Source organism: Tachysurus fulvidraco, chromosome 4 (assembly GCF_022655615.1).
Source record: "Tachysurus fulvidraco isolate hzauxx_2018 chromosome 4, HZAU_PFXX_2.0, whole genome shotgun sequence".
Lineage (NCBI taxonomy): Eukaryota > Metazoa > Chordata > Actinopteri > Siluriformes > Bagridae > Tachysurus > Tachysurus fulvidraco.
This window is the reverse complement of record NC_062521.1, coordinates 30,660,607-30,682,813: the sequence shown is the minus strand read 5'-3', so window position 1 is coordinate 30,682,813 and position 22,207 is coordinate 30,660,607. Positions and strand designations below refer to the sequence as shown.

Sequence of the window (22,207 nt, the reverse complement as noted above, 5' to 3'; positions counted from 1 at the left end):
AGTTGTCGTGGCAGATTCTGCTGTTGATGATGTAGTGGATGGTTCAGTTGTTGGAGTGGTTGTCACTGCAGTAGTTTCTGCTGATGTTGGTGGTGTTGTAGTGGATGTTTCAGTGGTAACAGTGGTTGTCACTGCAGTAGTTTCTGCTGATGTTGGTGGTGTTGTAGCTTGTGTTGTGTATAGAGTTGTGGTGGCCGATTCTGTTGTTGGTGTTGGAGTGGATGCATTAGTTGTCACAGTGGGTGTCTCTTGAATTGTACTTGTTGGGGTGCTGGTTGTTGTCAATGTGGTTGTTTCTGCTGATGTTGTGGTGGCAGATTCTGTTCTTGGTGTTGTAGTGGATGTTTCAGTTGTAACAGTGGTTGCCACTGCTGTAATTTCTGCTGATGTTGGTGGTGTTGTAGGTTGTGTTGTGTATAGAGTTGTGGTGGCAGATTCTGTTTTTGGTGTTGTAGTGGATGTTTCAGTTCTTGGACTTATTGTCACTGGAATTGTGCTTGTTGGGGTATTAGGTGTTGTCACTGCAGTAGTTTCTGCTGATGTTGGTGGTGTTGTAGGTTGTGTTGTGTACAATGTTGTGGTGGCAGATTCTGTTGTTAGTGTTGGAGTGGATGTTTCAGTGGTAACAGTGGTTGTCACTGCAGTAGTTTCTGCTGATGGTGGTGGTGTTGTAGGTTGTTTTAGGTATAGAGTTGTGGTGGCAGATTCTATTTTTAATGTTGTAGTGGATGTTTCAGTTGTTGGAGTCGTTGTCACTGCAGTAGTTTCTGCTGATGTTGGTTGTGTTGTAGGTTGTGTTGTGTATGGAGTTGTGGTGACGGATTCTGTTGTTGGTGTTGTAGTGGATGTTTCAGTTGTTGGAGTGGTTGTCACTGCAGTAGTTTCTGCTGATGTTGGTGGTGTTGTAGGTTGTGTTGTGTATATAGTTGTGGGGGCAGATTCTATTGTTGGTGTTGTAGTGGGTGTTTCAGTGGCAACAGTGGTTGTCACTGCAGTAGTTTCCCCTGATGTTGGTGGTGTTGTAGGTTGTGTTGTGTATAATGTTGTGGTGGCAGATTCCGTTGTTGGTGTTGTAGTGGATGTTTCAGTTGTTGGAGTAGTTGTCACTGCAGTAGTTTCTGCTGATGTTGGTGGTGTTGTAGGTTGTGTTGTGTACAATGTTGTGGTGGCAGTTTCTGTTGTTGGTGTTGGAGTGGATGTTTCAGTTGTTGGACTTATTGTCACTGGAATTGTGCTTGTTGGGGTAACCGGTGTTGTCACTGCAGTTGTTTCTGCTGATGTTGGTGGTGTTGTAGGTTGTGTTGTGTACAATGTTGTGGTGGCAGTTTCTGTTGTTGGTGTTGGAGTGGATGTTTCAGTGGTAACAGTGGTTGTCACTGCAGTAGTTTCTGCTGATGTTGGTGGTGTTGTAGGTTGTGTTGTGTATAGAGTTGTGGTGGCAGATTCTATTGTTGGTGTTGTAGTGGATGTTTCAGTTGTTGGAGTGGTTGTCACTGCAGTAGTTTCTGCTGATGTTGGTGGTGTTGTAGGTTGTGTTGTGTATAGAGTTGTGGTGGCAGATTCTATTGTTGGTGTTGGAATGGATGTTTCAGTTGTTGGACTTATTGTCACTGGAATTGTGCTTGTTGGGGTAACAGGTGTTGTCACTGCAGTAGTTTCTGCTGATGTTGGTGGTGTTGTAGGGTTTGTTGTGTGCAATGTTGTGGTGGCATATTCTGTTGTTGGTGTTGTAGTGGATGTTTCAGTGGTAACAGTGGTTGTCACTGCAGTAGTTTCTGCTGATGTTGGTGGTGTTGTAGGTTGTGTTGTGTATATAGTTGTGGTGGCAGATTCTGTTGTAGGTGTTGTAGTGGTTGTTTCAGTTGTTGGACTTATTGTCACTGGAATTGTGCTTGTTGGGGTAACAGGTGTTGTCACTGCAGTAGTTTCTGCTGATGTTGGTGGTGTTGTAGGTTGTGTTGTGTATAGAGTTGTGGTGGCAGATTCTGTTTTTGGTGTTGTAGTGGATGTTTCAGTTGCTGGACTTATTGTCACTGGAATTGTGCTTGTTGGGGTAACAGGTGTTGTCACTGCAGTAGTTTCTGCTGATGTTGGTGGTGTTGTAGGTTGTGTTGTGTATAGAGTTGTGGTGGCAGATTCTATTGTTAGTGTTGTAGTGGATGTTTCAGTTGTAACAGTGGTTGTCACTGCAGTAGTTTCTGCTGATGTTGGTGGTTTTGTAGGATGTGTTGTGTACAATGTTGTAGTGGCAGATTCTGTTGTTGCTGTTGGAGTGGATGTTTCAGTTGTAACAGGTGTTGTCACTGCAGTAGTTTCTGCTGATGTTTGTGGTGTTGTAGGTTGTGTTGTGTATAGAGTTTTGCTGGCAGATTCTGTTGTTGGTGTTGTAGTGGGTGTTTCAGTGGTAACAGTGGTTGTCACTGCAGTAGTTTCTGCTGATGTTGGTGGTGTTGTAGGTTGTGTTGTGTACAATGTTGTGGTGGCAGTTTCTGTTGTTGGTGTTGGAGTGGATGTTTCAGTTGTTGGACTTATTGTCACTGGAATTGTGCTTGTTGGGGTAACCGGTGTTGTCACTGCAGTTGTTTCTGCTGATGTTGGTGGTGTTGTAGGTTGTGTTGTGTACAATGTTGTGGTGGCAGTTTCTGTTGTTGGTGTTGGAGTGGATGTTTCAGTGGTAACAGTGGTTGTCACTGCAATAGTTTCTGCTGATGTTGGTGGTGTTGTAGGTTGTGTTGTGTATAGAGTTGTGGAGGCAGATTCTCTTGTTGGTGTTGGAGTGGATGTTTCAGTGGTAACAGTGGTTGTCACTGCAATAGTTTCTGCTGATGTTGGTGGTGTTGTAGGTTGTGTTGTGTATAGAGTTGTGGTGGCAGATTCTATTGTTGGTGTTGTAGTGGATGTTTCAGTTGTTGGAGTGGTTGTCACTGCAGTAGTTTCTGCTGATGTTTGTGGTGTTGTAGGTTGTGTTGTGTATAGAGTTGTGGTGGCAGATTCTGTTGTTGGTGTTGTAGTGGATGTTTCAGTGGTAACTGTGGTTGTCACTGTAGTAATTTCAGCTGATGTTGGTGGTGTTGTAGGTCGTGTTGTGTATATAGTTGTGGTGGCAGATTCTGTTGTTGGTGTTGAAGTGGGTGTTTCAGTGGTAACTGTGGTTGTCACTGCAGTAGTTTCTGCTGATGTTGGTGGTGTTGTAGGTTGTGTTGTGTATAGAGTTGTGGTGGCAGATTCTATTGTTGGTGTTGTAGTGGATGTTTCAGTTGTTGGAGTGGTTGTCACTGCAGTAATTTCTGCTGATGTTGGTGGTGTTGTAGGTTGTGTTGTGTATAGAGTTGTGGTGGCAGATTTTATTGTTGGTTTTGGAGTGGATGTTTCAGTTGTTGGACTTATTGTCACTGGAATTGTGCTTGTTGGGGTAACAGGTGTTGTCGTCACTGCAGTAGTTTCTGCTGCTGTTGGTGGTGTTGTAGGTTGTGTTGTGTGCAATGTTGTGGTGGCATATTCTGTTGTTGGTGTTGTAGTGGATGTTTCAGTGGTAACAGTGGTTGTCACTGCAGTAGTTTCTGCTGATGTTGGTGGTGTTGTAGGTTGTGTTGTGTATATAGTTGTGGTGGCAGATTCTGTTGTTGGTGTTGTAGTGGTTGTTTCAGTTGTTGGACTTATTTTCACTGGAATTGTGCTTGTTGGGGTAACAGGTGTTGTGGTCACTGCAGTAGTTTCTGCTGATGTTGGTGGTGTTGTAGGTTGTGTTGTGTATAGAGTTGTGGTGGCAGATTCTGTTGTTGGTGTTGTAGTGGGTGTTTCAGTGGTAACAGTGGTTGTCACTGCAGTAGTTTCTGTTGATGTTGGTGGTGTTGTAGGTTGTGTTGTGTACAATATTGTGGTGGCAGATTCTGTTGTTGGTGTTGGAGTGGATGTTTCAGTGGTAACAGTGGTTGTCACTGCAGTAGTTTCTGCTGATGTTGGTGGTGTTGTAGGTTGTGTTGTGTATGGAGTTGTGGTGGCAGATTCTGTTGTTGGTGTTGTAGTAGATGTTTCAGTTGTTGGAGTTGTTGTCACTGCAGTAGTTTCTGCTGATGTTGGTGGTGTTGTAGGTTGTGTTGTGTATAGAGTTGTGGTGGCAGATTCTGTTTTTGGTGTTGTAGTGGATGTTTCAGTTCTTGGACTTATTGTCACTGGAATTGTGCTTGTTGGGGTAACAGGTGTTGTCACTGCAGTAGTTTCTGCTGATGTTGGTGGTGTTGTAGGTTGTGTTGTGTACAATGTTGTGGTGGCAGATTCTGTTGTTAGTGTTGGAGTGGATGTTTCAGTGGTAACAGTGGTTGTCACTGCAGTAGTTTCTGCTGATGGTGGTGGTGTTGTAGGTTGTTTTAGGTATAGAGTTGTGGTGGCAGATTCTATTGTTAATGTTGTAGTGGATGTTTCAGTTGTTGGAGTCGTTGTCACTGCAGTAGTTTCTGCTGATGTTGGTTGTGTTGTAGGTTGTGTTGTGTATGGAGTTGTGGTGACGGATTCTGTTGTTGGTGTTGTAGTGGATGTTTCAGTTGTTGGAGTGGTTGTCACTTCAGTAGTTTCTGCTGATGTTGGTGGTGTTGTAGGTTGTGTTGTGTATATAGTTGTGGTGGCAGATTCTATTGTTGGTGTTGTAGTGGGTGTTTCAGTGGCAACAGTGGTTGTCACTGCAGTAGTTTCCCCTGATGTTGGTGGTGTTGTAGGTTGTGTTGTGTATAATGTTGTGGTGGCAGATTCCGTTGTTGGTGTTGTAGTGGATGTTTCAGTTGTTGGAGTAGTTGTCACTGCAGTAGTTTCTGCTGATGTTGGTGGTGTTGTAGGTTGTGTTGTGTACAATGTTGTGGTGGCAGTTTCTGTTGTTGGTGTTGGAGTGGATGTTTCAGTTGTTGGACTTATTGTCACTGGAATTGTGCTTGTTGGGGTAACCGGTGTTGTCACTGCAGTTGTTTCTGCTGATGTTGGTGGTGTTGTAGGTTGTGTTGTGTACAATGTTGTGGTGGCAGTTTCTGTTGTTGGTGTTGGAGTGGATGTTTCAGTGGTAACAGTGGTTGTCACTGCAGTAGTTTCTGCTGATGTTGGTGGTGTTGTAGGTTGTGTTGTGTATAGAGTTGTGGTGGCAGATTCTATTGTTGGTGTTGTAGTGGATGTTTCAGTTGTTGGAGTGGTTGTCACTGCAGTAGTTTCTGCTGATGTTGGTGGTGTTGTAGGTTGTGTTGTGTATAGAGTTGTGGTGGCAGATTCTGTTGTTGGTGTTGAAGTGGGTGTTTCAGTGGTAACTGTGGTTGTCACTGCAGTAATTTCAGCTGATGTTGGTGGTGTTGTAGGTCGTGTTGTGTATATAGTTGTGGTGGCAGATTCTGTTGTTGGTGTTGAAGTGGGTGTTTCAGTGGTAACTGTGGTTGTCACTGCAGTAGTTTCTGCTGATGTTGGTGGTGTTGTAGGTTGTGTTGTGTATATAGTTGTGGTGGCAGATTTTATTGTTGGTGATGGAGTGGATGTTTCAGTTGTTGGACTTATTGTCACTGGAATTGTGCTTGTTGGGGTAACAGGTGTTGTCGTCACTGCAGTAGTTTCTGCTGGTGTTGGTGGTGTTGTAGGTTGTGTTGTGTGCAATGTTGTGGTGGCATATTCTGTTGTTGGTGTTGTAGTGGATGTTTCAGTGGTAACAGTGGTTGTCACTGCAGTAGTTTCTGCTGATGTTGGTGGTGTTGTAGGTTGTGTTGTGTATATAGTTGTGGTGGCAGATTCTGTTGTTGGTGTTGTAGTGGTTGTTTCAGTTGTTGGACTTATTGTCACTGGAATTGTGCTTGTTGGGGTAACAGGTGTTGTCGTCACTGCAGTAGTTTCTGCTGATGTTGTTGGTGTTGTAGGTTTTGTTGTGTATAGAGTTGTGGTGGCAGATTCTGTTGTTGGTGTTGTAGTGGGTGTTTCAGTGGTAACAGTGGTTGTCACTGCAGTAGTTTCTGTTGATGTTGGTGGTGTTGTAGGTTGTGTTGTGTACAATATTGTGGTGGCAGATTCTGTTGTTGGTGTTGTAGTGGATGTTTCAGTTGTAAAAGTGGTTGTCACTGCAGTAGATTCTGCTGATGTTGGTGGTGTTTTAGGTTGTGTTGTGTATAGAGTTGTAGTGGCAGATTCTGTTGTTGGTGTTGTAGTGGATGTTTCAGTGGTAACAGTGGTTGTCATTGCAGTAGTTTCTGCTGATGTTGGTGGTGTTGTAGTTTTTGTTGTGTATAGAGTGGTGGTGGCAGATTCTGTTGTTGGTGTTGTAGTGGATGTTTCAGTGGTAACAGTGGTTGTCACTGCAGTAGTTTCTGCTGATGTTTGTGGTGTTGTAGGTTGTGTTGTGTATATAGTTGTGGTGGCAGATTCTGTTGTTGGTGTTGTAGTGGACGTTTCAGTTGTTGGAGTGGTTGTCACTTCAGTACTTTCTGCTGATGTTGGTGGTGTTCTAGGTTGTGTTGTATATAGAGTTGTGGTGGCAGATTCTATTATTGGTGTTGGAGTGGATGTTTCAGTGGTAACAGGTGTTGTCACTGCAGTAGTTTCTGCTGATGTTGGTGGTGTTGTAGGTTGTGCTGTGTATAGAGTTGTGGTGGCAGATTCTATTGTTAGTGTTGTAGTGGATGTTTCAGTTGTAACAGTGGTTGTCACTGCAGTAGTTTCTGCTGATGTTGGTGGTGTTGTAGGATGTGTTGTGTACAATGTTGTGGTGGCAGATTCTGTTGCTGGTGTTGGAGTGGATGTTTCAGTTGTAACAGGTGTTGTCACTGCAGTAATTTCTGCTGATGTTGGTGGTGTTGTAGGTTGTGTTGTGTATAGAGTTGTGGTGGCAGATTCTGTTGTTGGTGTTGTAGTGGGTGTTTCAGTGGTAACAGTGGTTGTCACTGCAGTAGTTTCTGCTGATGTTGGTGGTGTTGTAGGTTGTGTTGTGTACAATGTTGTGGTGGCAGATTCCTTTGTTGGTGTTGTAGTGGATGTTTCAGTTGTTGGAGTTGTTGTCACTGCAGTAGTTTCTGCTGATGTTTGTGGTGTTGTAGGTTGTGTTGTGTACAATGTTGTGGTGGCAGATTCTGTTGTTGGTGTTGGAGTGGATGATTCAGTTGTAACAGTGGTTGTTACTGCAGTAGTTTCTGCTGATGTTGGTGGTGTTGTGTATAGAGTTGTGGTGGCAGATTCTGTTGTTGGTGTTGGAGTGGATTTTTCAGTGGTAACAGTGGTTGTCACTGCAATAGTTTCTGCTGATGTTGGTGGTGTTGTAGGTTGTGTTGTGTATAGAGTTGTGGTGGCAAATTCTATTGTTGGTGTTGTAGTGGATGTTTCAGTTGTAACAGTGGTTGTCACTGCAGTAGTTTCTGCTGATGTTGGTGGTGTTGTAGGTTGTGTTGTGTACAATGTTGTGGTGGCAGATTCTGTTGTTGGTGTTGGAGTGGATGTTTCAGATGTAACAGTGGTTGTCACTGCAGTAGTTTCTGCTGATGTTGGTGTTGTTGTAGGTTGTGTTGTGTATAGAGTTGTGGTGGCAGATTCTATTGTTGGTGTTGTAGTGGATGTTTCAGTTGTTGGATTGGTTGTCACTGCAGTAGTTTCTGCTGATGTTGCAGGTGTTGTAGGTTGTGTTGTGTATAGAGTCGTGGTGGCAGATTCTGTTGTTGGTGTTGGAGTGGATGTTTCAGTGGTAACAGCTGTTGTCACTGCAGTAGTTTCTGCTGATGTTGGTGGTGTTGTAGGTTGGGTTGTGTACAATGTTGTGGTGGCAGATTCCTTTGTTGGTGTTGTAGTGGATGTTTCTTTTGTAACAGTGGTTGTCACTGCAGTAGTTTCTGCTGATGTTCGTGGTGTTGTAGGTTGTGTTGTGTATAAAGTTGTGGTGGCAGATTCTATTGTTGGTGTTGGAGTGGATGTTTCAGTTGTTGGAGTTGTTGTCACTGCAGTTGTTTCTGCTGATGTTGGTGGTGTTGTAGGTTGTGTTGTGTACAATGTTGTGGTGGCATATTCTGTTGTTGGTGTTGGAGTGGATGTTTCAGTGGTAACAGTGCTTGTCACTGCAGTAGTTTCTGCTGATGTTGGTGGTGTTGTAGGCTGTGTTGTGTACAATGCTGTGGTGGCAGATTCCTTTGTTGGTGTTGGAGTGGATGTTTCAGTTGTAACAGTGGTTGTCACTGCAGTAGTTTCTGCTGATGTTGGTGGTGTTGTAGGTTGTGTTGTGTATAGAGTTGTGGTGGCAGATTCTATTGTTGGTGTTGGAGTGGATGTTTCAGTTGTTTGAGTTGTTGTCACTGCAGTAGTTTCTGCTGATGTTGGTGGTGTTGTAGGTTGTGTTGTGTACAATGTTGTGGTGGCAGATTCTGTTGTTGGTGTTGTAGTGGATGTTTCAGTTTTTGGAGTGGCTGTCACTACAGTACTTTCTGCTGATGTTGGTGGTGTTGTAGGTTGTGATGTGTATATAGTTGTGGTGGCAGATTCTGTTGTCTGTGTTGTAGTGGGTGTTTCAGTGGTAACAGTGGATGTCACTGCAGTAGTTTCTGCTGATGTTGGTGGTGTTGTAGGTTGTGTTGTGTATAATGTTGTGGTGGCAGATTCCGTTGTTGGTGTTGTAGTGGATGTTTCAGTTGTATCAGTGGTTGTCAATGCAGTAGTTTCTGCTGATGTTGGTGGTGTTGTAGGTTGTGTTGTGTATAGAGTTGTGGTGGCAGATTCTGTTGTTGGTGTTGGAGTGGATGTTTCAGTTGTTGGAGTGGTTGTCACTGCAGTAGTTTCTGCTGATGTTGGTGGTGTTGTAGGTTGTGTTGTGTATAGAGTTGTGGAGGCAGATTCTGTTCTTGGTGTTGTGGTGGATGTTTCAGTTGTTGGAGTGGTTGTCACTTCAGTAGTTTCTGCTGATGTTGGTGGTGTTGTAGGTTGTGTTGTGTACAATGTTGTGGTGGCAGATTCCGTTGTTGGTGTTGTAGTGGATGTTTCTGTTGTAACAGTGGTTGTCACTGCAGTAGTTTCTGCTGATGTTGGTGGTGTTGTAGGTTGTGTTGTGTACAATGTTGTGGTGGCAGATTCTGTTGTTGGTGTTGTAGTGGATGTTTCAATTGTTGGAGTGGTTGTCACTGCAGTAGTTTCTGCTGATGTTGGTGGTGTTGTAGGTTGTGTTGTGTATAGAGTTGTGGTGGCAGATTCTGTTGTTGGTGTCGGAGTGGATGTTTCAGTTGTTGGGGTTGTTGTCACTGCAGTAGTTTCTGCAGATGTTGGTGGTGTTGTAGGTTGTGTTGTGTACAATGTTGTGTTGGCAGATTCTGTTGTTGGTGTTGGAGTGGATGTTTCAGTGGTAACAGTGGTTGTCACTGCAGTAGTTTCTGCTGATGTTGGTGGTGTTGTAGGTTGTGTTGTGTATGGAGTTGTGGTGGCAGATTCTGTTGTTGGTGTAGTAGATGTTTCAGTTGTTGGAGTTGTTGTCACTGCAGTAGTTTCTGCTGATGTTTGTGGTGTTGTAGGTTGTTTTGTGTATAGAGTTGTGGTGGCAGATTCTGTTGTTGGTGTTGTGGATGTTTCAGTGGTAACTGTGGTTGTCACTGCAGTAGTTTCTGCTGATGTTGGTGGTGTTGTAGGTTGTGTTGTGTATATAGTTGTGGTGGCAGATTCTGTTGTTGGTGTTGTAGTAGATGTTTCAGTTGTTGGAGTTGTTGTCACTGCAGTAGTTTCTGCTGATGTTGGTGGTGTTGTAGGTTGTGTTGTGTATATAGTTGTGGTGGCAGATTCTGTTGTTGGTGTTGTAGTGGATGTTTCAGTGGTAACAGTGGTTGTCACTGTAGTAGTTTCTGCTGATGTTGGTGGTGTTGTAGGTTGTGTTGTGTATATAGTTGTGGTGGCAGATTCTGTTGTTGGTGTTGTAGTAGATGTTTCAGTTGTTGGAGTTGTTGTCACTGCAGTAGTTTCTGCTGATGTTGGTGGTGTTGTAGGTTGTGTTGTGTATATAGTTGTGGTGGCAGATTCTGTTGTTGGTGTTGTAGTGGATGTTTCAGTGGTAACAGTGGTTGTCACTGTAGTAGTTTCTGCTGATGTTGGTGGTGTTGTAGGTTGTGTTGTGTACAATGTTGTGGTGGCAGATTCTGTTGTTGCTGTTGGAGTGGATGTTTCAGTGGTAACAGTGGTTGTCACTGCAGTAGTTTCTGCTGATGGTGGTGGTGTTGTAGGTTGTGTTGTGTATAGAGTTGTGGAGGCAGATTCTGTTGTTGGTGTTGGAGTTGATGTTTCAGTGGTAACAGTGGTTGTCACTGCAGTAGTTTCTGCTGATGTTGGTGGTGTTGTAGGTTGTGTTGTGTATAGAGTTGTGGTGGCAGATTCTATTGTTGGTGTTGGAGTGGATGTTTCAGTTGTAAAAGTGTCTGGTGATGTAGTGGATTCTTCAGTTGCTGCAGTCGTTGTCTCAGGAATTGTACTTGTTGTGGTGCTAGTTGTTGTCAGTGTGGTGGTTTCTGCTGATGTTGGTGGTGTTGTAGGTTGTGTTGTGTACAAACCTGAGGTTGTTAATTCTGTTGTTTCCTTGCTTGTTGTATCTTGAGTTGTACTCATATTTGTATTTGTAAATCCTGTTGATGTAGTGGACGGTACATTTGTAGGGCTTGTTTTATCCTCTGTAGTTGTTGAATCCAGAATTGTACTTGTTGGAGCATTATTCAGTATAGATGTAGTTGTTTCTGCTGTTGTTTGTGCTTGTGCTGTATATGCACTGAGCCCCAGCCATAGACATACTGTTACAATTGTAGAATATAATTATTTAATCTCCTGAAACACGTTTCGATCGTGTAATTTTGCGTTTATTCTAAAATAAATCAATAAATCTCTTACATTCTGGTATTCAATAGATCAGTTAATGTATGAAGAGAATTCACATAGTATATTACATTAAAACCTGCTTCTATTCTTATGCAATGCCGCTTTGAGACAATGTGAATTGTTAAAAGTGATATACATATAAATAAGTGTAAAATGATGAATGAAATAGAAATATCACAATTAAATGTGACTATCAATTTAATTACTCTTTTCTACTGACACACACACACACACACACACACACACACACACACACACACACACACACACACACACACACACACATCCTAATGTTGCATGTTTTAAATTTGAAAAAATACATTTGTTTGTGACAAATAAGTATGATTTATAATTTATTAAGATAAAGTATTAATTTATTACATTATAATAATATTTGCAGACACTTTTTGTATTTGTTTTGTAAATATTTAATAGATACACATTCAATCTTAAAATGTCAGGTTTACTTACGTATAGTGAGATGAGCAAAACTGATCTTGTCATATTTTGAAAAATCAAACCTGTTGATATTGAAAGAGACAAAAATCAGAGCTTTAGTTGTATTATATGTGTAAAATAGTATTTAGCAACTAAAATATTAACAGAAACTATAATACATTTAACTAATGAATATAATAATAAGATTAACAATTAATCCTCTTAATTTATTTTCTGTTATATTTATTTTACAAGTCTGTTTCCATGAACTATATAAAAACCAATATGAAATAAATAAAAAAGAGCTACATTACCTTGTTTTATTCTTGAAACTCATGACTGTCAAATTTCAACACTGAAAATTTGTCCCTGTAACTCTGTCAGTAATAGCCTTAATGACAACAGAGTCTGTCATGACAATTGGTTCACCCGAAGTGTAAGCAGGCTTTATTAGGAGTGGTTAGAGGTGTAGCTCATGAAAACAAACAAACAAACAAACAAACAATCTGCAGCCTCTTGACGCAAAACCCTTCGTCACACCCAAAGGTGTCTGCCATTGTGCTATGCCACTATTTTACGTAACAATACTTACAATAAACAATTCCAAGTAAACAATTCCATCGTACTTGAATAATCAGTCATTGGTACTGGAATGTTGGTAGCGTGTTAGTATGAACCTATGTTTGGTTTGTAGATTCAATTGACGTCACACCTTTTTTTAGCCAAACAAAAAATAGATTTTCAAAGAAAGGTGTATGTCAGATTATATATTATTGCTCACTACTAACACACACACACACACACACACACACACACACACATATGCTCAATATTATCATACACAAATACACACAGTGTGTGTGTGTGTGTGTGTGTGTGTGTGTGTGTGTGTGTGTATGATAATAGTGAGCGAAAATAAATAGTCTCACATCTACACATCCTTCTTTGAAAATCTCCAGTTCATCCAGTTTTACTAATTTTACCAGCACAGTCTTTCTTGTTCAACACAAACAGCATAATATACATATATTACACCTTGATCAGAATTGAACGTCTCAGTTGTAATTTTCATTACAAAGCACGATGCTGCCACTATAAATTACAACTGAGGCTATCATTTCTGCTTAGTGTGTAATAGTAATAATAAAGCATGTGTAATTAAAAGGTAGGGTGCAGGCAGGTCAGAATTGTAGTAATAGAAATTGCAGAAGTGAACAGAAGTTAATAAGTTAAACCTATTGAAATTCTGTGCTACCTTTTCTAAGATCTTGTAGATAAAAGGGTGATTGGATACATTTCTATATGTCAGTTGCTAAAAAAAAGTCCTCTTTATATGGAAAAAAAATAATTTGTTTATATAAAATATTTATTTTATTAAGTCATGAGAGTTGAATGCAATTGTAGTTTAACCATTTATTTAGAGAGGCAGGCAGACAAATTCAAATTCAGTCTAAATTTAAAGCAAGAAACAGGCAGAAGGCAGGTGATCACCAAGTGGTGCAGGTAATCAGGACACATGAGGGAGACAACAAATATCAGCATATGGGTGGTGACAAGACGTGAATTAAAACAAAATATATGTTATAGATGGCAAGAATTAAAGCACATTCAGTAGTACTTCAGGCTGCTATGTACTGAGCTGCTTGGGTGTCAGCTGTATGGTCTGGTCTTTATTAATAATCAGGTCTGTGCTGAATTCAGAGTTTACGATGACCCATTAGGTCCTCAGGAGCTCTTGGTTGTATGGTTATAAACTGTTGTAGAAAGGACATTATTTACATTTACATTATTTACTGTAGAGTGTCACCCAAATGAGGATGAGGTTCACTTCTGAGTCTGGTTCCTCTCAAGGTTTCTTCCTCTTATCATCTCAGGGAGTTTTTCCTTGCCACTGTCGTCTCTGCGTCTCTGACTTGCTCATTAAGTATAGGGATAGATTGATATGTAGTATTTTAAATGAATATATTTAAATTAATTTTAAACCTTAAATGTATTTATTAATAAATTTATTTATTTAGATTATTATTATTATTATTATTATTATTATTATTATTATTATTATTAGCTCAAGTTGAAGTTCAAGTTTATTTGTATAGCACATTTACAAACAGCCACACGGCTGACCAAAGTGCTTCACAGTGCGTTTGACATTGCACCTACACTTAAAAATACACATACACAATAAGATAGTTCAATAAAGTAAAATAAGAATTATTAAAAAGAATAAAATAACCAGTTTATAAGAAAGTGATATAGATATAAAACATAAGATATAAACAGACATAAAACCCTGGGCAATCATGAAAAGGCTAGAGAAAATAAGTGGGTCTTTAGCATGAACTTAAAACTAGAAATGGTGGGTGCCATCCTAATGGCAGGGAGTTCCATGTTAGGACCGGCCACAGAAAAGGCACGCTCTCCTCTACGCTTGAGCCGTACACGAGGGACAACCAAAATAGCCTGGTCAGATGAACGAAGACTTCTAATAGGAAAGTAGGGATGAATAAGTTCAGATAAGTAGAGAGGAGCAATATTATGGAGAGACTTATAGGCAAAGAGTAAAATCTTTTCTCTGAGAAATCGGCAGCCAGTGTAGAGATGTGAGAATGGGAGTGATGTGTTCATGTTTGCCACAACTAGAGAGAAATCTGGCAGCAGCATTTTGAATGAGCTGGAGACACGTAATCTGAGTTTTAGATATACCACAATATAAAGAGTTACAGTAGTCTAAGCAAGAGGTCATAAACGCATGAACAGCCATTTCTAGAGTCTTAGGTGTAAGAAAGTGTTTAATTTTGGAGATAATCCACAGTTGGTAAAAGCTAGACCCAATAACAGGCGAGATGTCCATCCATCCATCTTCTACCGCTTATCCGGGGCTGATGTGGAGGAGCAGCGGCTCTACTCTGAGCTCCTCCCGAGTGACCGAGCTCCTCACCCTATCTCTAAGGGAGCGCCTGGCCACCCTGCGGAGAAAACTCATTTCGGCCGCCTGTATCCGGTATCTTGTCCCAAAGCTCAAGACCATAGGTGAGGGTAGGAACGTAGATCGACTGGTAAATAGAGAGCTTCGCCTTGCGGCTCAGCTCTTTCTTCACCACAACAGATCAGTATATCGACTGCATCACTGCAGAAGATACACCAATCCGCCTGTCGATCTCCCGCTCCATCCTTCCCTCACTCGTGAATGAGACCCCAAGATACTTAAACTCCTCCACTTGCAAAAAGCAGTGACGAAATCCTGTGGTCCCCAAACCGGACTCCCTCCGGCCCCATACTGCACCTAGAAATCCTGTCCATATAAGTAATGAACAGTACTGGTGACAAAGGGCAGCCCTGCACCAACATGCACCGGGACCAAGTTTGACTTACTGCCGGCAATGCGAACCAAACTCCTGCTCCAGTCATATACGGACCGGACAGCCCTTAACAGAGGGCCCCGGACCCAATACTCCCAGAGAACCCCCCACAGGTCACGACGAGGGACACAGACGAAAGCCTTCTCCAGATCCACAAAACACATGTGAACTGGTTTGGCAAACTCCCATGAACCCTCCAGCAACCTGGAGAGGGTATAGAGATGGTCCAGTGTTCCACGACCGGTAAGAAACCCGCATTGTTCCTCCTGAATCCGAGGTTCGACTATCGGCCGAATTCTCCTCTCCAGTACCCTGGCATAGACTTTTCCGGGGAGACTGAGGAGTGTGATCCCCCTATAGTTGGAACACACCCTCCAGTCCCCCTTCTTAAACAGAGGGACCACCACCCCAGTCTGCCAGTCCAGAGGCACTGTCCCCAAACTCCACGCAATGTTGCAGAGGTGTGTCAACCAAGAGAGCCCCACAACATCCAGAGACTTGAGGTACTCAGGGCGGATCTCATCCACCCCCGGTGCCTTGCCACTGAGGAGCTTCTCAACTACCTCAGTGACCTCAGCTTGGGGAATCGACGAGTCCACAACTGAGCCCCCGCCCTCTGCTTCCTCAGTGAAAGACATGTAAGTGGGGTTGAGGAGAACCTTGAAGTATTCCTTCCACCATCCGAGGATTTCCCCAGTCGATGTCAGCAGATTCCCACTCCCATTGTAAACAGTGAGTGCAGGGCAGTGCTTCCCCCTCCTGAGGCACCGGACGGTTTGCCAGAATTTCTTTGAGGCCGACCAATAGTCCTTCTCCATGGCCTCACCAAACTTCTCCCAGACCCGAGTTTTTGCCTTTGTAACCCCCCGGTCTGAAGCTCGCTTGGCCCTTCGGTACCTATCAGCTGCCTCCGGAGTCCCCCGAGCCAACCAGGCTTGATAGGACTCCTTCTTCAGCTTGACAGCATCCCTTACTTCCGGGGTCCACCACCGGGTCGGGGATTGCCACCACGACAGGCACCGGAGACCTTACGGCCACAGCTCCGAGCGGCCGCGTCGACAATGGAGGTGGAGAACATGGTACACTCGGACTCAATGTCTCCAAGCTCCCTCGGGATCTGGTTGAAGCTCTGCCAGAGGTGGGAGTTGAAGATCTCTCTGACAGGAGACTCTGTCAAACGTTCCCAGCAGACCCTCACAGTACGTTTGGGTCTGCCAAGTCTGTCCAACTTCCTCCCCCACCATCGGATCCAACTCACCACCAGGTGGTGATCAGTTGACAGCTCCGCCCCTCTCTTTACCCGAGTGTCCAAGACATACGGCCGGAGGTCAGATGAAACAACCACAAAGTCGATCATCGTCTTCCGACTTAGGGTGTCCTGGTGCCATGTGTACTGATGGACACCCTTATGCTTGAACATGGTGTTCGTTATAGACAAACTGTGACTAGCACAGAAGTCCAAAAACAGAACACCCAATCACGCCCCTCCAGGTGTCACTGTCACTGCCCATATGAGCGTTGAAGTCCCCCAGTAGAACGATGGGTTCCCCTTCAGAGCACATTCCTGCACCCCTTCCAGAGAAAAGTCCGGTACTCTACACTGCCATTTGGCCCCTAAGCATATATAACCATGAGAGACCTATCCCCGACCCGAATGCGCAGGGAAATGACCCTCTCGTTCACCGGGGTGAACTCCAATACATGGTTGCTGAGCTGGGGGGCTTTGAGCAAGCCCACACCAGCCCGCCGCCCTAACCATGGGCAACTCCAGAGTGGTAGAGAGTCCAGCCTCTCTCAAGGAGTTGAATTCCAGAACCCAAGCTGTGTGTGGAGGTGAGCCCAACTATATTTAGTTGGTATCTCTCAACCTCCCGCACCAGCTCAGGCTCCTTCCCCCCCCAGCGAGGTGACATTCCATATCCCTAGTGCCAGATTTTGTGTCTGGGGATTGGGTCGCCGAGGCCCCCGCCTTCAGCTGCCACCCAATCCACATTGCACCGGCCCCTTACGGTTTCTCCTGCAGATGGTGGGCCCACAGGAGATACAGACGAGATGTGTTTGTCAAATTTTAAGTGCTGATCAATAAAGATGCCAAGATTCTGCACCCGTGAAGATCTAAAACAGATAAACTCACTAGGTTGATGCTTGAGGACTGGCAGTTCTCATTTGAAAACAGGAAATTTTGTGCCAGCCATAAATTAACCTCTTCTAAGCATATTAGAAAAGATGAGATTGCTGAAGGATTATTTTTCCTAATTGGTAAGTAGATTTTGGTGTCATCAGCATAGAAATGAAAGGATTCACCATGTTGCCGGAGAATAGAGCACAGGGGTAGCATGTATAATGTGAATAGAGACGGAGCTAAAATAGAGCCTTGTGGAAGGCCATAGGACAGCAAGGCAGGGGAGGAGGAAAAGTTACCCAGTTTCACTATGAACTTTCTGTCCGTCAGGTATGACTGAAACCAGCTCAACACATTTGCTTTTAGACCTACCCAGGTCTCAAGCCTTGCTAATAAAAGGGAGTGGTCTATGGTATCAAAAGCAGCTGATAAATCTAAAAGAATAAGAACCACATAATCTCCAGAGTCAGTAGAGAGATAAATGTCATTTAAAACTCTCAAAAGGGCAGACTCAGTACTGTGAGCAGACTTAAAACCCGATTGAAAAACCTCGTAGATACAATTGTTATTCAGAAAACGTTGAAGTTGATTTAGCACAATTTTCTCCAAAATTTTTGATATGAAAGGCAAGACAGAGATAGGTTGAAAGTTTTTTTGAATGGAGGGGTCCAGTGAAGGCTTCTTGAGCAAGGGAGTAACAGTGGCAACCTTAAGGTTGGCAGGGACTGAGCCAGTTTGCAGGCACTTGTTGATCAAAGACAGCAGGCCTGGACTAATTGAGTGAAAGATTTGCTTAATAAAAAAAATTTTGGTGAATTGTGTCACTGGGACAAAATGAGGGTTTGAGCTTGTCACTCACCTCCTTCAGTTGCTGGAGGCTGATATGCTCAAAAGCTTTAAAAAATGCAGAGACCTTTGACTTGATTGGGGAGGAGATAGGAGTTATAGTGGGGTGAACACTTAGCCTTTTTTTAGTGATTTTGTCACTAAAGAATCTTGAGAAGCCTTCAGAGACAGCAACAGAGGCAACAGGCATAGATTTAACAGAAGGATTTAATGATAGAAAACAAAACCTTAGGTTTAGAGTAGTTTCTTTCAATTAAATTAGAGAAATAAGCGGCTTTCGCAGATTTGGCTAAAGTCTGGTAAGATGTAAGAGAGTCTCTAAGTATCTGAAGAGAAACCCGCAGCCTGTCCTTTTTCCATTTACATTCAGCCTTTCTGCAAATTTGTCTTTGCAGACGAGTCTCAGCGTTTTGCCAAACTTAAGACTTAAATTTTTTCTTGCGAGGTTTGAGAGGGGCAGTTGCATTGGCAGTCTCAAGCCAGGCAGAATTTAAGAGTCCAAGATGTTGCTCAGCATCCAAGTCAGGTAATGGCTGCTCCAGGAGCAACTGTGAGCAGCATTTGGCAAAATATGAGTTAAAATTAGTGCTAAACTGTGGAGAATAAAAACGTGAAATACTTTCAGACGTATTAGAAAAGTGAGAGATGACTGGAAGCGACAGAGAGAATAATATATAGTAGGCTTATGATCTGAGATCATAATATCAGAAAGCACAACATCAGCCACATCAAGTCCATAAAATAGAACCAGATCAAGCGTATGTCCCGGACATCAAAAAGACGGACAGCAAACATGCACCTTAAAATCGAACATAACTCACAGCAATACTGCCAATTAGTTCAGTGAGATGCTGTATAAAGTCTGTGGTCGAATGTGGAGGACGATAGATCACCCCTAAACAAACCGGACCATTCCAGTCTAAATGAAGTATCTGATAAAGTAGCTGGTAAATGTCATAATCGGAGTTAGACGACAGCATTCAGATAGAGAGCTCTTTAAAATGGTAACTATGCCCCCTCCGGACGAGGCGTGTTAAAAAATGTACAATCTGCGGGGATCAGGTCAGAAAACGGCATTAAATCACCAACCTTTATCCAGGATTCTGTGATAAACATAAAGTCCAGGTTGTGGGAAGAGTAGAAGTAATTTAATAAAAAAGTCTTATTCACCAGCGAATGGGCATTTAATAATGCCATCTTTGGTGAGGAGATGGTAACAGGTGAAGAGGACGCTCTTTTCAGCTCGCGTAGATTGTTGTGTGTAACTCCTCGACCCCAGGAGCCGAGACAAAATCAAAACAAAATTAGACAGGTGCATAAATTTTGGCACCCTTTTTTATTTTTTCTTATTTGAAGACCTGTAACTACTTAGCACTGATTAATTTCTAACACACAATTGGTTTGGTGGCTCATTCAGCCTTGAACTTCATAGACAGGTGCATCCAATCATGAGAAAAGGGTTCTCTTTGAATCTCCTCTGAAGAGTAACAACATGGAGGCCTCAACACAACTCTCAAATGACCTGAAAACAAAGATCGTTCAACATTATGTTTTATGGGAAGTCTACAATAAGTTATTGCAGAGATATAAGCTGTCAGTGTCCACTTCGAAGGAACATAGTGAATACATGGAAGACCACAGGAAGAGTTCTTGTTAAGGCCAGAAGTGGCAGGCCACGTAAAATATTGGAGAGGTGAAGGATGGTGAGAACAGTCAAAAACAGCCCACAGACCACCTCCAAAGACCTACAACATCAACTTGCTGCAGATGGTGTCACTGTGCATCGTTCAACAAGTCAGTGCACTTTGCACAAGGTGAAGCTGTATGGGAGAGTGATGTGAAAGAAGCCTTTTCTGCACACACGCCAAAAAAACGGGGTTGCTTGAGGTATCCAAACGCACATTTGGACAAGCCAGATTCATTTTGAAATAAGGTGCTGTGGAGTGATGAAACAAAGATTGAGTTATTTGATCATAAAGTTGACTTGCACTTCAGCAACACTCCCACCCTTAGGAAGATCGGATAACAACCTGGTTTCTCTTACCTGTGTACAAACCCCTTGTATGCAGGCAACCAGCTGCCTCCCGCACAGTGAGGACATGGTCTGATGAGACCAGGGAGGCTCTGAAAGACTGTTTTGAAACAACTATGTGGGAGGAATTGTGCAATCTTCAGAGGATATTGACAATCTAAGACTGTATTACTGACTATACCAACATAAATGCGTCTTGGCGAATCGGATATCAATCCGATCTTTCTACTCCCACCCAATATGCAAATATATTTTACCTTATTTAATAATTTGATAATTGAAATGGAACACACTTTGGTGTGTGCGGTTGCTACAAAAAACAGCATTTACTGCTTGCTGCATTTTCACTGGCAGCAGCAGTGCATTTTAAGACCCAACAAGACACCTGGGTGAAAGATCGGAGCAGCGCTGGTGGGAAAACATGTTTGTTTCTGGCATGATGCACGACTCGCGAGTCACCTGCGTTACATACTTCTGTTTGGGAGGAGTATAGCGCTGATGTATGTGGTGTAGCGTTTTGTACCAGTCATTTTAGATTTCATGTCCCAGGCACCCTAAATTTCAACATCTACTCCTCAATTAACCGATGAGCAACACAGTTTTACACCCACACCTGGCTCCAGAATGTCTGGAGTCTCCACAAAGACCAGATAACCCCATGCGGCTCATTGGGGCCTGCAAACAGAACTCTCTCACACACACACACACACACACACACACACACACACAATGAGACATTCCGTTTACTAATAAAACCCAAGATAAGGTACTCTAAGGTTCTCATTCTTATAACCCTTTTTGTAATGTGTTTCTTCTTTTAAGGCTTGCCTGACTTAAAATTATTTGCTCCTTAATCTCCTGACTAGGGTGTATTTTATTCATGTGTCAGAAAACAACATTGTATTTTAAAATCCGTTATACTCTATCATCATATCTTACTGATCATGGCATGTTAATGTATACCTGTTCTAATGCCGTATGACCCTTTAAGGTCTGATGTCAGAATGTATACGAAGCTATTGTTTTCTTTTTACTTCCCTAATGAAAGTGCATCTTGTTCATGTTTCATTTTTGTTTCTTTGCCTTTATCTTTGCCTTGATTAATGATCTGTGTATATAATGTACCGCTGCCTTCATACCATCATTACCCTTCATGTTTAGTATCCAAATGACCACAAAATTATCGGTTACTCATATTTCAAGCACTGGTGTATTTTATTTGAGCACGAAAGGTGCCATACCATCTTAATACACCCTGGATCAAACTTTAAAGTCATCTAAAAGTTTGATAGCTAAACCACGCCCACAGACACCTGTAACAAAGGGAGTTTTTCCCTTCAAAATCCTGACCGAAGTATTGGTCATCTTCCCAAAGATGGGTGGAGTTCGTGACCTTTAAATTGTCACAAACACCACTAATCCGTGGTCAGACTTTCGGAACAGCTTCAAGACGACTCCATCTTCCTTCAACGAAGTTCCAGCAAGCTTCACTTCCAAGAACGACAATTGCTCTGATCTTCAGGAGAACTTGGAAGAACGTCTGACCCCACCCTAACTGACTTTTCAGAGATTTCTCTGTTGCATCCGGACTCTTGTGCAGTAAGCCAATGCAAGTAACCGTTTCCTCTACCAACCAATTTAGATGCGTAATTTTAAGTAGGAATCTTTCATTGAATCTTAAGGTGAATTTAAATTTCTGTGACGATTTCCCAGTTAGGGTGTGATTTAATTTTGAAGTCTAAGCTTGCCACTCCTTTCCTTCCTTTCTCTAGTTTCTTCTTTCCAGTCTCTTCCTCCCTTTCCCCAATTTTAATTTCTTTTGCTTTATTTTATTTTTCATTTTCGTTTTCCCTATTTCTTTTGTTTGTTTGTGTAGTTAGTTTTATGTTGTGTTTGTCTCATTCATTAAATGTCATAATTTTGAGCCACAGGTGATTTGTCTCTGAGTCTCGCTCACAAATTAAGGTACCTGCAATATCTGGTCTGAACTACATGCTCTATTAAGTTAATTTAATTTAAATTACGGTATACAGTAAAAGGAAAGCGAATCTTTCTTGGCCGGGAAGATACCGCCTTCATAGAATTAATAAAGGTTACACGGCCTGTTCGCCGGATGAACAGACCAAATAAGCGTAACCTTAATTCCAGTACCGTTAATTTCAACTTAGGTTAAAATATTTAGAAGTCACTATAACACGTTATAGTTGCTTATAAATATTTACCTTGCTTCGCGAGCCAAAATCGCTACAGTGGCTTGAACAATCACATTTATTTACACCTGTCTAGTTTCATCTGTAATGCGTCCCAGACCACCTCCTGAAGGGGTTTGTACGATCGGATTTATATCCGTCTCGAAACCGTTTCGGAGGGCATTTACAGCTGGTCTTTTTACGATCGGACAGCTATCGGATCACAGAAAACGCATGAAGTGACCAGGTGTAAAAACCCCCAAGGATGGACAAGACCAAAACATATTTAAAGTAAATGATCCTGTCATAAAGGACTGACACCATCAAACAGTTTTGATACGTAAGCCTGATGTCAGATCTTCAACTGGACCAGCCCTGGCATTGCAAA

The 22,207-nt window shown here is 42.5% G+C and overlaps 1 protein-coding gene across 1 annotated transcript in view; it reads right to left on the bottom strand.

Annotated features, from left to right (window-relative positions):
• The window catches only part of LOC113646501, a 201,010-nt gene that overhangs the window by 148,385 nt on the left and 30,418 nt on the right, over positions 1 to 22,207 (bottom strand). The gene's annotated exons all lie outside the window — the stretch shown is intronic.